Consider the following 17270-nt stretch of genomic DNA (forward strand, 5'->3'; position numbering starts at 1 on the left):
GTATATTATAGTATGTTCTTAACAACAACAACAGTAACAAGAACAGCAACAGCAACAACAACAACAACAACAACCACAGCAACAACAGCAACAACAACAATAATAATAATAATAATAATATAGCAATGAACAGGTACTTATCTAGTACAGAGGACCGAATGCTGCTGCTTGTGTGCAAACATGAAGCAGCAAAAAATCACATTTTCTGGTCAAGAAAGCTTGCAAATTCGCAAGGGAACTTGGTATTCACCCTGAAATAGATGAAGAACCTGAAACTACTGCCACAAAACAAGACTGGAAAAAGAGCGAGTAGAAACAAATTGAGGAACGGTGGGACTAGAAGCCTCTGCATGGACAGTATATACTTCGAGGTGGAAATGCTGATCAGTGGCTGAGAAGTTGGGGACTGAAACAAATTGAAGGTTTCATATTGGAGGCACAAGATCAAAGCTTGCTTACAAAAAACTACCAGGCTAACATTCTTCAAAGTGATTATGACCCTAAATGCAGATTCTGCGACACATTTGACGAAACAATAGAACATCTCGTCTCCCGATGTCCTGTACTGACACCAAACGAATACAAAAATCACCACGATAGGGTAGGACAGTATTTACACTGGAAAATATGTAAACACTACATATCCTCCTGAGACAGTCGCTGATGGTAAAAATGTCACTATTCTCTGGGATTTTCCAGTTAACACTAATCGACCAGATATAATTACTAAAAACAAGGAAGAAAATTCTAGTAGGATAATAGATGTAAGTGTTCCCAATGATAAAAATATATCTGTAAACGAATTTGACAAATTAAATAAATATAAAGACCTGGAAATTGAACTTCAAAAAATGTGGCATGTTAAAGAGAGAACTGTTCTTGTTATTGTGGATGTTGAAAGGGATTCTTAGAGGTTTGGATAATTCACCTTTGGAAACATGGGTGGTTCGTCACAACATCCTTAAACAATCCTTATTCAGGGACCTTTTGAGCGGAATGGACTACTCGACCAGAAGAAAATTGTAACTGGGCCCCACCCGCAAGGTCATGTGCCGTTTATCTTGATATGAGATCACCATGTCACGCACAAATGGTTGTGATGTATGTGCCTGGTGTACCCTTATCAGACGGGTAGTCATAATAGGTATATTGGGCTTCGTATATTTTACCCCAGTGTCACTTTGATACCATGGACTGCTCTCTCACTCAATAATAATAATAATAATGATGATGATAATAATAATAATAATAATAATAATAATAATAATAATATAATAATAATAATAATAATAATAATAATAACAATAATAATAAATGTTCTGATACGAAGGGAAATGCTCTCACTAAGATGTAGAAGAATGAAGGATTCCATCCTTGAGTGTCAATGATATATTTCGGTTCGAGCTAAAAGGCAATAGATCTCCTTTCACAAACTGCCATAAATTGATGCCAGAAACATCCGATTGAAGCTGGATTTGAACAGACATTGCTACCACCTAAGAAAGGGCTAGTTTATATAAAATGAGGTTAGAATGACATTTCATGATAGGCAGATAATGTTTTCCCATAGTGATTACAGAAATGGCAAAAGGATTAATGTCTGCTAGCAAACTTTAGAAGATTAAGATATTTCTGTACAATAGCTGAATGGACTTGTGCATGTAACATAGTAAATCCGCCGAACCAATTAGAGAATTCGGTTTTGTGAATTTACGATTTCGGAATAAGTCCGAAACAATCCTGTTGATCGCTAAACGACGCAGTGAAATGTCATATCCTTCCCTCTGTACCATTTCTTCCCACCCAGTTTAGCAATTATCAGCAACCGTGCTTATTTCCATTTCGAATTCGAGCCAACAAAAAGCGATTAAATGTTCGAATGAATACATTTGTGGTTTATGTATGTACGTATGTTATCACCGTGGAGGCGCAGTGGTCTAGTGGTTAGGGCAGCGGACTCGCGGTCATAGGATCGCGGTTTCGATTCTCAGACCGGACGTTTATTGAGTGAACACACCTAAAGCTTCACGAGGCTCCGGCAGGGGGTGGTGGTGAACTTTGCTATAGTCTTTCACCACAACTTTCTCTCACTCTTTCTGCCTGTTTCTGCTGTACCTGTATTTCAAAGGGGCAGCCTTGCACACTCTGTGTCATGCTGAATCTCCCCGAGAACTACGTTAAGGGTACACGTGTCTCAGCTAATTGCACGTTAATTTCACGAGGAGGCTGTTCCGTTGATCGCATCAACTGGAACCTTCATCGTCGTAACCGACGGAGTGTCACGATGATGTTATCACCTATCTACATACCCTCCTCAGTATGCATGTGCAAATATCTGTCTATCTATCTATCTATCTATCTATCTATCTATCTATCTATCTATCTATCTATCTATCTATCTATCTATCTATCTATCTATCTATCTATCTATCTATCTATCTATCTATCTATCTATCTATGATTGTTATCTCGTTTGGCTCCTGATTAAACTGAGCTTCTTGTGCATAATCCGTATAAAAACTTCAAGCCGTCCCCATTTAGATATATATTTCTTTACTGCCCACAAGGGGCTAAACATAGAGGGGACAAACAAGGACAGACAAACGGACTAAGTCGATTACATCGACCCCAGTGTGAAACTAGTACTTAATTTATCGACCCCGAAAGGATGAAAGGCAAAGTCAACCTCGGCGGAATTTGAACTCAGAACGTAACCGCAGACGAGATACGGCTACGCATTTCGCCCCGCGCGCTAACGTTTCTGCCAGTTCGCCGCCTTAGTCCCCATTTAGATATAACAGTTGATCTGAAATCGCTCTTAAATTTACACCCCAGTGTTATTTACCTCGAATCTACTCCTACAATACAACAGGGTTAAAATAGTCCCATCATATATATTATAAACCCCACGCTTTTGATGTTTATTTCTTTTGTATTTACGAACCCTTTGCGGGTAGATGATTATAATTATTGGTGTTGTAGTTGTTTCTTATCTATGCCAAACCTGAATTATCAGGTCATTCCATAAGTTCTGTCCGAATTTTGAATAAAGAAAACAAGTGATCAAATGTTATATTTAATTGACATTTAATCTCCAGTGTACTTTCTCTGATTATCTATGATTTCCTTCCATCTATTTACAAGCTTTTTAATCCCATCAATGTAAAATTCTTTTGGTTTCAAAGCGAAGAGATCAGCTGATTTAGTGTCACACTTCCTCAATAACTAATGCTACAATATTGGAAACGATGAAATGCTGAAATGCGAGTGTCTCTATAAAAGCAATCGGTGATGACATTATCCTTTACTTTTGTGACAAAATATGAGCAGATGATCAACATTGCCATAAATGACGTCTCAACGTAACAAAAATATCCTGGAGTTCCGGACATACACTTTACTACTGGTTGTTGAGAGTAAAAAAGTAGAGTCATTTAAGAGCTGTTTGCCTAGAACGGCTGGAGAAGCCAAAGGATAAGAATAGCAAGAACAATAATAGTATGCTATGGAGATGTTCATTTCCAGATCAACAGTCGGAACTCCGAAAATGTTAGAGTTCCAAGAGCTGCTCTGCTATCCGACAGAAATCGTTTTCGGTCATAGCTAATAGTGACACCCAACTATGCCTTCAAACATCGCAGGTGGTCAATAAAATATTTGTCAGTAAAGTACTAAGGTGGATATAAACGACTGTACTGCATCTAAAACAATTTGTTGCATTATGGCAAATTTAAGAATTATTAAGAACATAATGATGGAAACTTAGAACTATTATTATTAGTGTTATTAAGGCGGCGAGCTGGCGGATTCATTAACACGACAGACAAAGTGCTTAGCGACATTTCGTTGGTCTTTATGTTCTGCGTTCAAACACTGTCGAGGTTGACCGTGCTTTGATCGTTTTGAAATCGATAAAATAAGAAACACTTACGCATTGGGGTCAATGTAATAGACTATAACACTCCCCCCACACAAAAGAATTCAGGCCTTGTACCTATAGTAGAAAGGATTATTATTAGCGTTTTTTTGTTACGTACCTTATATTCTGAGTACAACTAGAGGCGTGATCAACTTGTTTCATCACTCCGGGGTATTGATATATATTTATATACTAGAAAAATACTGGAGACAATTAAATCTAACGCAGCATTTCCACATAATGTATTGTTTAATGTTAGAAAGTATTATTATTGCACCAGGTAGCACATTTTCTTGTCTGAATATTTATTGGTACTTAGGTCAAAAATGCGTTTAATTTCCACATACAAGAGATGCTTTCGGAAATAATACTAATTTTATGTAATCGCTTATAATTTCATGTTTTTATATGATATATCGCCTTTGACCTTCAGCCTGGGCTTGGTGTCGAGAGAAAAATAAATAATTTTCCTTCTTAATTTGCTTGAACTATTTCAAATAGCTATTTTTCAAAGTAAAATGTTAGACAAAATTCAGAATTTTATGTTTAATCCACTCAAAATTTCCCAAATAAATTTGACAAAGAAAATGACTGACAAACTCAGACAATATGGAAGAGTTTAAGAACTAAACGAATTTTTAAAATCGTACCTTCATCTTTTTTAAGCAAGGCCAGATATAGGCCCCCCGAATTCTGACCTTCCTTTCTTCTCTCCACTGATATAGCAAAATATTCTACTGTACTCTTCACAGACATAATCTCAATATTTTTACATGAAGAAACTAAAGATGCGAATACAAAAAATGTACTGTTACATACATGTGGAAGTCCACGTTCTCACTATTTTAAGAAGGATTTCCAATAGATCCTGGACACTACTCATCGTTTTTCCGAGATTTCTAACTTCAAATCATTCATTTGAGATCCGACAAATTTGCCAATCTTGCATTGATATCTCAGAGAGCTTTGGAAACAGGTAACTCCTCGAAAATTTCAATTTCAAAATATAAGGCTTTACAATCTACTTCATCAATCCAAATCTTATATAAAGTAATAAATCATTTTCAGCTTCTACAAGAGGCCCCCTGACAACATCATCATTTATCATTCCTGGTTGTAATTTCTGTTGTGGTACTTACTGAAATTTATATACTATGGCCACCAATAGCTCTCCTATCTCGTAAACAAAGGAAACATTAATATTTTATACATTCATTTTGCAAATCAAGCATAAAAACAAGCATATTGAAAACACTATGCACCCCTGCATTGTTGATTTTGGAAAATAATGCTTAAGATTTTCGTAACCTTTTATTTGTGGCATGTATTAAAAGAGTTAGAGATGAATATGTTTCTCTGTTGTACAGTAAAAGACAGTTAGTGTTGGGTTGTCATGCTTCAGTCCAAGTACTGTGAACAAACAATTCCCGTCTTGGCAGTAACACAAATCTTCACGAAAATCAGCATATGGTGCAAATTCTGTATATTTTCCAGTACATAGTAGTATTAAAATCTTAACCTATTTAATCCTTTCTTTTTAGTCTGAATTCCGATGAGTTTATTCTCCGTTAATTCACTATACTTTATAACACCAAGTGTGGTGTTTCTTCAGCTCTCTACTAGGCTGATAGCTTCTACATATTTAATGAGAGCCCCAAGATTTATCGTGGTCACTAATAGGCATTTGAAAGTACCTTATATGCCACCTAGCGTTTGACACGTTCACAACTTTGTGTGATACCTACTTGGTAGCTGTATAACAGGATGTAACTGTCACAGTTTTGTTTCCACTGTTTGTCATATTCCATAAAGTTGATTCACAATTCTAAAAAACGATCTGAAATAGAAAAACATAATTGTTTGATATGGAGGTGATAGGGCTATTTTCTACTTTGTAACTGATTTAAAATTAAAAATACGAATCAGATTTATAATTGTAAGTCGGTAATGGTTGACGATAGAGAAAAACTATTATCATGTTTGGAATCAGCCTAAATTTAGTATTAAGCAGAGAGCAAAATCGTGATAAACACATTTTGTTTTCTCTTTCTACAGCAATTTTATGTGTATAGATTCTTATGTAAGTAAAACGATATGCTTGTATGTAAAACAATTACAGCTATGCATTTATATTCTCTATCCCCTTAAGGCAGATTCAGATAATTCTGTGAACATTTGGAATGAACCATTTACATAATTTTTTTATCCTAGAAAATAATTGAGATACGCAATGTTACTTGCTCAATATTAATTATGATGGTTATTTGCCAAAATATCAATTCCACATACTGAATTTCATGCTACACACACACACACACAAACATACACACACACACACACACACACACACACACACACACACACACACACACACAAACAAACACACGCTTTCTCTCTCTCTCTCTCTCATTCTCTTACACACACACCTCTCTATGCCTTTGGGCACATATATGAGTTCTCTAATATAATTTTCTTTTCGTTCACCATTTTGATTTTCTCTTTCTTGCGTTATATTTGTGTGTGTGTGTAGATTGTTTGAAGTAGTATACAGATTTTATATATTAGGAAAAAGGATGTAGTCAGAATTTTGGAGAATTATCTATTCAGCGCTTTCATCTCGCTACAGATTCATCAGGAATGATTTTTTACAGAATTTCCTTCACCGCCAGTCATCACTTGTCGTCTAAAATGGCGTGGTAACATTTATTATGCCTTTGCCAGATGTTTTAAGTACCTATATAGTGATGAGCTGACATAGACATAATCTAGACCATCCCCTTCTTGACTCAAGCGAACGTCGAGGATAGGAGTAAGAGCTGCATCATTACATGTGAGCTAATCATTACAGCTGAGTAGAATGAAGCAATGTTAAATGAAGTACCTTGCCGAAGGACACAACGCTTTGCCCCGGCCAAGAAGTGAACCAATGACTTTCTGAATATGAGACGAAAACCCAACCCACTATGACATGTGCTTTTTAGAGACAGAGCATAAGGTGTTTGTAAGAGACTGTTTATAGAACCACTTTTCCTGAGGGCTTAAATCAGTCAGACACTGACTTGCATATATAACGATTTCTTGGCAGCTAGTTCCATTTATAAACTGCAGGGAAGAGAGAGAGAGAGAGAGAGAGAGAGGAGAAAGGTGAGAGGGGGAGGGAAGAGAAGGAAGAGAGGGAGAGAGGGAGAGAGAGAAGTAGAGAAAATTGCTTATGGTGTTAAAGTGTATTTGTAATGGGGAGACGTTTGTAAATAAAGAGGGGTCGGAAGTAAATTTTGATTGAAATTTAAGAGAGGGAATTAAGATAATACTTAAGAAGTGAGGCGACGACGTTTCTATATACACCAGGCAATTGAAGGTCAAACAGGCAAAGAAATTCTCAGAGAAATTGATCGACTTCAAACTGTGGAATGAGGACGATGATTTATCCTATGACGAAATTGATGTTCAAAATGAATCAGAGGAAGAAGAGGTGCTGCACAATGGCTTCAAAAGAACACTAGAAACAAAAGTAAAGATCAAGGTAAACAGAATCTATGTAACAGGGAAACAAACTGAGAAACACAGAGAAAATAGACGAGTATTTGAAGCACTAGTGAAGAAGCACACACACACACACACACACACACACACACAAATTTGTCACTAAGTATGATTAGCAATGTTAGAATACCTATATTGCTTGATATAAAAGCTAAAATGCTCTAATGCGGTAGTCAAAGCATATAAACTGACAGGTACTCTAATCGACCGAAAACGTCAGTCAAGAATTCCTTATACTGATCGGTCAGTTTCGGCTATTTCCCTGTCCTCGTCCCGATTCAGTTATTTCTAGACTTAATTCTCTATCGGCATATGTGTATTCACCTTAAAAATCTATGGATGAGTTTGCGAATTGCTAATGTGTGTACAAAAATTAAATACAGACATCTGTGCACAATGTGTTACCAAAAGGAAAACTATAATTGTCACTAAATATTACTAAGGGTGTTAGAAGACCTACATTGCTAGAAACAAGAGCTAAAATGCTCTAATGCTGTAGTTAAAGTACATATTTGTATACATATATAGTGACAGGGAATGTAATCGCCCGAAAACACCGGTGGAGAATTCCTTATATCGGTTGGTCAGTTTCCGCTATTTCCGTAGTCTCATCAGTATAAATATATATTCTTCCATTCTTTCACTTGTTTTACTCATTAGATTGCAGCCATACTAGAGGAATGACTTGAAGAATTTTAGTCGAATGAATCGACACCAATACATTTTTTTTTATTTGTTAAGCCTGGTACTTATCCTATTGATCTGTTTTACCGAACCACAAAGTTACAGGGACATAAGCACACTAACATCGATAGTCAAGCAGTGGTGACACACACACACACATGCAGACAAACACACACACACATAATTCCAAAAATGGAACATGAGCGCAGCAGACGACAATTAAACATTTTTACTCAAGGTGCCACGCAATGGGACTGAACCCGGAACCATGTGGTTGGGAAGCAAACTTCTTATCACAAAGCCACTCTTCCATACACACACATATATGTGTGTTTGTGTGTGTATGGGGGATGAGCGTGCATGTGTGTGTAGGTGTGCGTGTGTATATATATATGTGCATGTGCTGTGTGTGTGTGTGTCTGTGGGTGTGTATGTGTTTGTGTGTGTGCGTGTGCGTGTGCGTGTGTTAAGATTCGTGCTTTGGTTGTAAGGGTGCTGCATTCACGATCTCAAGATTCCGTGAACCGCGGTATCTTGTATTCTCGAACAAATCACGTAATTTCACGTTGCTCCAGTACCCTCACATGTAAAATGTACCTGTGCGATAGACTAGCGTTCTGTTCCTTTCAAAGAGAATGTCGGCCTGCTCACCTAACCAGCAGGGTGGCATTATTCAATAGCTACAGCAATATGGGGAAGTGCAGTCTAATTAGTGACATCTAATAGTCACGTGTGTATATGTGTGTGTGTGTGTATGTGTCTTACTTGTTTCAGTCATTGAACTGCAATCATAATAGAACACCGCCATGATTTTCCATTTATCTTCTTTGAAGTATTGCAATACCAGAGCAATCCATGGTAAAAACGGCGCGAGCCTCTAACGCTTTGCCCTGTTCTAAACATCAATTCATGGCCCCGAATAGGGACCGTATCAGATACAAGGGTGATAAAAACATATACTGCACTTTCGCTTCATGGTGAAAGTGCAATTACAAAGTGATAAAGTTTTAGAATGAGCACGAGAGGTTATGCCGAGGATGTTCTGTAATAGTTCGTTCACACGCACACACACACACACACACACACACACACACACACACACACACACACACACACACACACACACACACACACACACACACACACGTATAGATGAAGACGTTTCCTCACCTTTACTGTCACTTTTGGGAGTAAACGTAAAGAATCGTCATCGTATGACTGCAGCAATATAATGCGCTGACTGTGGAAGAGTCTTTATGTGCAAACTTCAGAAGCATAAATTCACATACGAACAGCATTATAATGATAAATGAGGTGAAATACGTGTTTATACCAGCTTTGATAAAAGCTATGTTTATGTCCATAGTCAGAATTCTATATTTGGTCGTAAAATTTCATGAAAATATTACTTTAGTAAATATACGTCCTTTATTTATTGAAATAGTAAGGCACATACGGTTAAAAATCTATATGTTGAATTGACATCTCTAACAGCATTTTCTTTTTATATATTTTTCCTGATTATCATGTTGAGCACTAGATAATTGACTAAACATTCACATAGGATAACTAACGTTACAACGTATTAAATTAATATTACGACACTAAATTGATAAAATTGGTAAAATCGTGGTTGTTGTACCGCTGAAGTCACCATCGCAGCCACCATCGTCGCCACCATTGTCGTCATTGCTATCGTCTTTGTTTTGTTTGTTGGTGTTATTTCTCCTTCTCTCATTTGAAGCTCCGTTATGGTATCTATATAGCATCGAGACCTATTACAATCTCGACTCTCTCTTTGATATGCAATCTGTGTAGGTTATATTTATGTTACAGTTTTGAAATACTCCATAAGTCATTCAAATTCTAATGCTGATAAAGCTTATGCAGAGATAAATGTTTCGCATCGATCGATACCAATAACAGAAACGATGTTGATGTAGTCCGTTACAATTCTTCTTGACTAATCCATGTCTGTGCGCTAGAATAATAACCATTTAAATCTTACGAAATTATTGCTGTTTTATTGTGAATTCATCCTCTGGGCTGGCAGATGGTCTATTGCATGTTGTTTTCCTCATGACAGGAATTAAATCTAGGACGGCAAGCGAACGAATTACTCGTAAAGTAGACTTTATTGACGCTTCTTGGAGCTTCGAACTGGTCGCAGGGTAATATTTAAAATTTGGTGCAATGGGTAATTTTTAGATGAAGTATATTACACATACTGTTTTACTTGTCCCAGTCATTTAAATGTGACCATGCTGGAGCTTTGTTTGTAGAGTAACCAAAACAATCTACTCCAGTGCTTATTTTATGTCTGATGCTCTTCCCAAACCGCGAAGTAAACAAACCAACACCAGTTGTCAAATAGGGCTGGAGAGCATAAGTCACACACATACACAAATAATATATACGTGTGTGTGTGTGTGTGTGTGCGTGAAGGCACATGGTTCAATGATTAGGTCGTCGGGCTCACAGTTATGAGGTAGTGCGTTCGATTCCTGGAGTGGGTTGTGTGTTGTGTTCTTGAGCTAGACGCATCATTTCACGTTGCTCCAGTCCACTCAACTGTAGAAATGAGTTGCGATATAACTAGTGGCAAGCTGTATCGGCCTTTGCTTTTCCCTTAAATAACATTGGAGAAGGGAGGCTAGTAAGTATGCGCGACTGCTGGTCTTCCATAAACAGCCTTGCTTGGACTTGTGCCTCAGAGGGGAACTTCCTAAGTGCAATCCACATACACGACGTGTACCCAAAAGAAGCCAGAATTTTGTAATATTTTATTCACTTAGTTTTACATGTTTATACGTTTAACACATTCAAAGTATTCTCAATTTGAAGCAATGCATCGGTCCAAACGCATTTTCCACTGTTCGAAGCTCCTACGAAGTGATGCCTTTTAATGCCTGCGTCGTTTCTTTCTTCACCTCTTCGACACCTGTTTTCATTCGGAGGAACAGGAAAAAGTCGCAGTGAGCAGGATCGGGCGAATAGAGAGAGTAGGTCATGTTATTTTTGGCGAAAACTGCTTTACGCTCAAAGCGGTATGCGCAGGCGCATTGTCTTGACGAAACCACCACTCTCCACTTTGCCACTAGTTGGGGCCTTTTCGTTTAACCGCGTCTCGCAAACGCTTCAGAACTGTTAAATGTCTGGTTAGCAGTTTGATCAGAAGGAACAAATTCTATGTGGAAAATTCCTTTCGCAACGATGGAACAATGTCTCGACATTGGACTTCACTTGACGCGCTTTTGCGGGACATGTTAACATTGAATGCTTCCATTGATTGCTGCTTCGTTTAAGGGTCGTAGCCGTAACGCCAGCTTTCGTCACCAGTGATAACTTTCGGAAGAAGGTTCGGATCGACTCCCAAATGTTGTTTCAGTTCACGACACGCATACAGTCGTGACGGCTCTTGATCTTCCGTGGGCAAGCGAGACGCAAATTTTGCTGCAACTCTTTTCATTCACAATTCCTCGCTCAAAATTCGCTGGTGTGTCCGTTGTAGGATATACCAGTCTTATTAACAAGTTCGCCAATTGTTCGGCGATGGTCCTCCAAGATCGGTTGGTTCATTAATTTTCGTGATGTTTTCATTTGATCGGGATGTCGACGGTCACCCTGAATGAGGTGGGTTTTCAATCGACAAATGATCATTCCTAAAGCGTGAAAACCAATCGTAAACTTGTCTTTTGCTCATGGCATCATCTTTGTAAGCTGTTTGAAGTAAGACTACTGTTTTGGCCATCGTTTTCCCCAGCAAAATCAGAATCTCGTGGAAGCACGATGTTCCTTCGTTTCAGCCATCGCAAAAATTGACGAACAGGGGTGAAGCACTGCAAAACAAAGATGCACTACGTGGCAGCACGACTTCCCACGACGGCCCCAGTTGGAAGCCTGATGCTCAAGGGTCGGATCAAGTGACTTCTACCGGTGGAAACCTGATCTACAACGGGGGCTTGCACCACAGAGAACGTTTCCAGTTGCTTTTGTGTACACCCTCGTATATATATATATACACGAGCAAAACGCCCCCTGTCCAATGGACGGTGCTGAGTTGTCAAATATTTAAACCAAAGTTTCTGAAAACAACTTGTCAGACCGTCCTATAGGCCTCCCCTTTGAGAAACACTGATTTAACCTAAATTTGAGACACCAGCAAAAGGAGAAATAAAGATAGGGTTTTTTTCTATTCCAAAGAAAAACGATTTTATTCACTTTATCGATCGCATTCTCACCTGGAATCGATTTTTGTAATTTGTCCAAGACTCATACACGCCCTGATACCGTCGGTATCTACATATCCAATTTGAGCGCAATCGGATGGAGGATGCCCGAGATCCGAGAAGACACACACACAGACAGACAGAACGGGTTTTATATAATAGATACACACACACGACAGACTTCCAGCTTCTGTTCACAATATTGACTTACAAGGTTTTGTTCGTCCCGAGTCTGTAGTGGAAGTCACTTTTGTAAGGTGCCGCGCAGTTGGAGTGAACCCGAAATCACGTTATTGCAAAGCGAACTTGTCAATCATATGGTTTGTGAAAAAAATGCTGTGGCTTGAATAAAATAAATAAAGTCTAATTTTTGTATAAATGAGCACGACCCCATCCATCAACAATTTGCTATCTCTTCCATAACAACTTGGCTTTGTGCACTAAAAAGACTATCATGAACTTCGTCACGAATGGTACTTCATCCAAATTTAGTAAGAAGTCTGCTAAGTCATTTCTACCCTCATACTCGGATTAAAATCTTAAATAATGTTTTCAATTTGGTGTATAAATGTTATTCATTTATATTCAGTCAGCTTTGATTTATTAGTTATAAACTAATAAGGGAGATAACCACTACAGTATCTGTTTCAGATCTTAAAGTTCTGATTTCAACTACTGAGGTCAACTTAGCCGTTTCTCTTTCCGGGTCGATTTTATGATATTCCAATCTAGAGTAGTGGATTGGTGTAGTTTGTTGAGCATTGGATGAACTTCCTCTTGTCTTTGATGCGGCTAAATAAATCCAAGGGGTTTAACCGTTTTACACAGACAAGTGTGACACACGATTTGTCCAGCCGATAAGACAATGCCTTATGAAATAAAATAAATTAGTTGAAAATAGAGGTTACAAGAAACCTAGTATGCGTTCAACCACGAAAATTCCATGAAGAAAACATAGTTTATTATGGAAGCCACCTATGTGTCGTCCATGGAAGCGGTGATGTAGAAAGAGAGAAGACTCATGCGTATATAGCTTCATCATATAAGTATACGCATGTTTAAAAGGTGTATGTGTGGATATGCATCTATGTTACATTTATGCACGCATTTTATGTCTATATATACAAGCATGCTAGTGTATGTGTGTTTGTGATTACCCAAGGAAGGCACAGCCTCCCTCATGAAAGACCACATGGTTTCTGTCTATCAATTACATTAAATAAGTGGGAGATTATTCAATATAGACAATTTTCAGACAAAATTCAAAACCATCCCGAGATAATCGTTTCCTTTCTCATTATTTTTACTCAAGAAATGTGATTTTATTTAAAATCAGTTTCAAAATGTTAATTATTTTATATAATCATATTTGTGAAGCATCATTACCTTCTCTCTCGAATTTCTATCCAGTTTTCATTAAATATTTTCTTTCATTCACTGGTTTCACCAAGAGGTTATTATTCTCTGAAATGATGGATTGTGCTTAACGTGCTATTGCACAAAAGATATCAAATATGATGGTGGTATTGCTATTATGACGTGTGGAATAATCATTCAAATATTAAAACTGTTTATTACATTGTGCTGTTTGGTTTTGTTTTAGATTCATCGGTTCATAATTTTGTTTTTTGTTTATGCATTTTATATTGTTTGTGCAATATGTGAATGTTAAAAGGCTTCTATTTTATATAAATGTGCTTTTATTCACGAGAAATAGCTGATTAATTTACAGGTAATGAATGAAACCGGGTGTTGAATAGTTAATGACAGTTAAGATGAATAGCTACCAGATACTTAAAGTGAAATAACAAGCATTCATTGTTTGTGCTTACAGAAGAATTTGCATAAATATACTTTGTCTAAAAGATATATAAACTATTGATGTGTTTTGTAAACATCTTAAAATTTTCATTACTATAATTTTGGAAATCTAACGAAGTGTGAATAATTGTTAAATGATTGCTAGGACAATAACAATTTAAATAAGGATAATTTCCATAATTACTGAAATATAGATTTCTCTAAGCTTGGTACAAACTAATTTCCGTGAAGACAGGTCATATAATCGATTGATTTTTACTTCATTATATTACTTGTATTTATTCCATCGATCCTATTGAGATGAAAGGTATCTGGTATAATAATATTTGAAAGTATCAAACGTTAAACTGTACAAATTTAGCATTTTGATAATAGGTTAAATCAGGCGATTATAAATGTTTGCTGCTGTAAATTATCTAAAATATATGTATGTTATCTCAACAGCACATGCACTTTAAATATTTTCTTTCGACAAGATAGAATGTACAGTCTTTGTAAGGGTCTGTAGGTCTATAATTGTCTTAACAGATGTTTATATATTACTGTTTCATATTGTATCGCCCACATGAAGAGGAAACCAATTATTAATCTTTCTTAATAGGATTTGTATGCACAACAAGTGAAGTCCCGAACAAGCCGCTATAAAGAATCTAATTTGTGGTGAACAACAAGGTTTGGCAAACTAGATCAGTTAGCACAGTGAAGGAGAAGTAACCTTCTACTTTCCCTTCTTGTGTTCGTTGAGTATAAATATCCATATTTTTAATTAAGTTCGAAGTTAACTTTAGGGCTTTACATATTTATTAAAAAACACGCATTCTATATTATTATCTGGTCAACAGCCTTTTCCCATTATTCATAAATACAAATGTATCAAGTTATTTTGGTTTAACTTTGAAAGTAGACTCTTCTAATAAGGACAATAAATCATAGAATTTTCGATGTAAGCCAATGAAAACGGCTCTAAATTCGAAATATCAAAATCCCAATATAAGTCTGAAATTAAAGTTGAACTATGAGAAATAGACTGGCGTCACAATATCGGGGAGAAAAAAAAAATTTACTCACTCAGAAATTCTCAATACCGTAAATCTGTTATGTAATATTTCCTACTGTTAATTTAAAAACATCATGGTATTCTGAGAGACAGGCAAATTCTCAAGAGGAAACGTTTAGAGATCATCTTTATGCGATCCAACAGAGTTTTACGTCACATTGAGACATCACCGCAATACACCCAATAGTATTTTTAAGCTTCAAGAAGTTAATTTACGAGTGTTGGCTGGACGACAGATCAGCAGTATTTCGTCAGTCCCTACGTTCTGAGTTCAAATTCCGCCGAGGTTGTCTTTATCTTTCATCATTTCAGGGTTGACAAAATAGATATCAGTTGAGAATTGGGGTCGATGTAATCGACTTGGCCCCTCCCTTAAAAACGTTACTTTAGGCCCTTAATGTGAATATTAGGGAACACTTATGTGATGTCTAAAGATACCTTAACTAAATAATTTATGACAATCTCGCCGTTTCAACGCAAAAAATGCCAAACTGAATTATATTCTATATTTTCTTATTCATCGCATCTTCGCCAAGCCTTTTCTTCGATGTACTAACAATTCTGCCAGCTCACCGCCTTATATTCAACATAAATAATAACAAAGGTATTTCACAGAAAATACAGAAGAGCCGACACGGAAAACAGATCCATCAGATATTGAAGATCAATGTTGAGGAACGGATTTCACTGTGATGGGTAAGACAAATTTAAACCATAGAGAAGATGCTCTAGCATATGATAGTTTAAAGAAAGTAAAGATCCGAAAGTAAATACAAAGAAATTAGAAGACTGTCTTGTGATTTACAGTCGTAAAATTGAATTTTTCAAAACACATGTGGTGTACTGTGTAGAGTTTTCCAGTGTTTATAAGGACAGAGAAATAGAGAAAAAGCCAGGGTTAGCGGGATGGAGAGGGAGAGAAGTGGCGAACAAAGGACAAAATGATAAGTAGGCAGGTAGATAGATTAATAGACAGTATATGGTTCTGGTAGAACAAGTGCAGAGGCTGCAGCGGTTCACCATGGGAAAAACCATCATTGTGAAGGAAAAGAAAAAGAATTCTTTTTGTCTGTCATATCTAAACTATCTAGTAAACATAAGAAGATATGAACATGTTCTTGGCTATCGACACGTTTTTTAAACCATCACATCTGCTCTCAACTTCATTTATTCGCCACCGAACAAACTTTAGAAACAGTTTCGATTTAATATCATCATGTTAAAGAATATTATTCTTTTAGTTATTGAGATGATGAAAGCAAATTGTTGCAAAATGTTACACTCGATATATTTTTATTCTGTTTCTTATATGGGATTTCCTGTTTACATTCTCTTTATTACATTGTATGAGACTCCACACGCATATATACATACATGCAAACAGACATGCATACATGCATACGTGCATGTGTGTATGTATGCACTATTTACATGCTGTGTCTATAGAAAGGGGTGCGCCTAGGTCCTTTGCTGGTCTTCCTAAACCGATGTGATTCATGCCATTAATGTTCTTTTTCGAATCTTTTAAAGACAATACACGTGAAAAAGATGAGCTGATAAGAGATTCCTACGGGCCGAAATTCTCGAAAGGAAAGACTAAATATAGCGGTTAGTGAAAGACCGGGGGAGCCGAACACAACAAAGGTAATAAGAAGAGAGGTGAATAGGGCAGAAGTGCCTGTGTGAAGATGGCATGATATCTGCCAGTTCAAATGAACAGAGTCCACTAAAATAGTATTCGAAACAGTAGAGGCAAAAGAGATAGCCAAAGGCCAAAGCGTATCTTTGAATGACGAAGAACCTGATAATTGCGGTTCAGGAATAGGATCACCCAAATAAGTGATATTACTAAACATATAATATCAAGCCGGAATATCGCACGTGTTGAAAGTTTGATGATATGCTAGTCGGATATTCTATACTGGCCAGATTAAAATATGTCTTTCTGATCATAATGATACATTTACATTTTTAGTCCTTTCTACTTTGACATATTCCTGCTCCGATAATGCCCTTC

The sequence above is a fragment of the Octopus sinensis genome, linkage group LG2 (genome assembly GCF_006345805.1).
Source record: "Octopus sinensis linkage group LG2, ASM634580v1, whole genome shotgun sequence".
Taxonomy (NCBI): domain Eukaryota; kingdom Metazoa; phylum Mollusca; class Cephalopoda; order Octopoda; family Octopodidae; genus Octopus; species Octopus sinensis.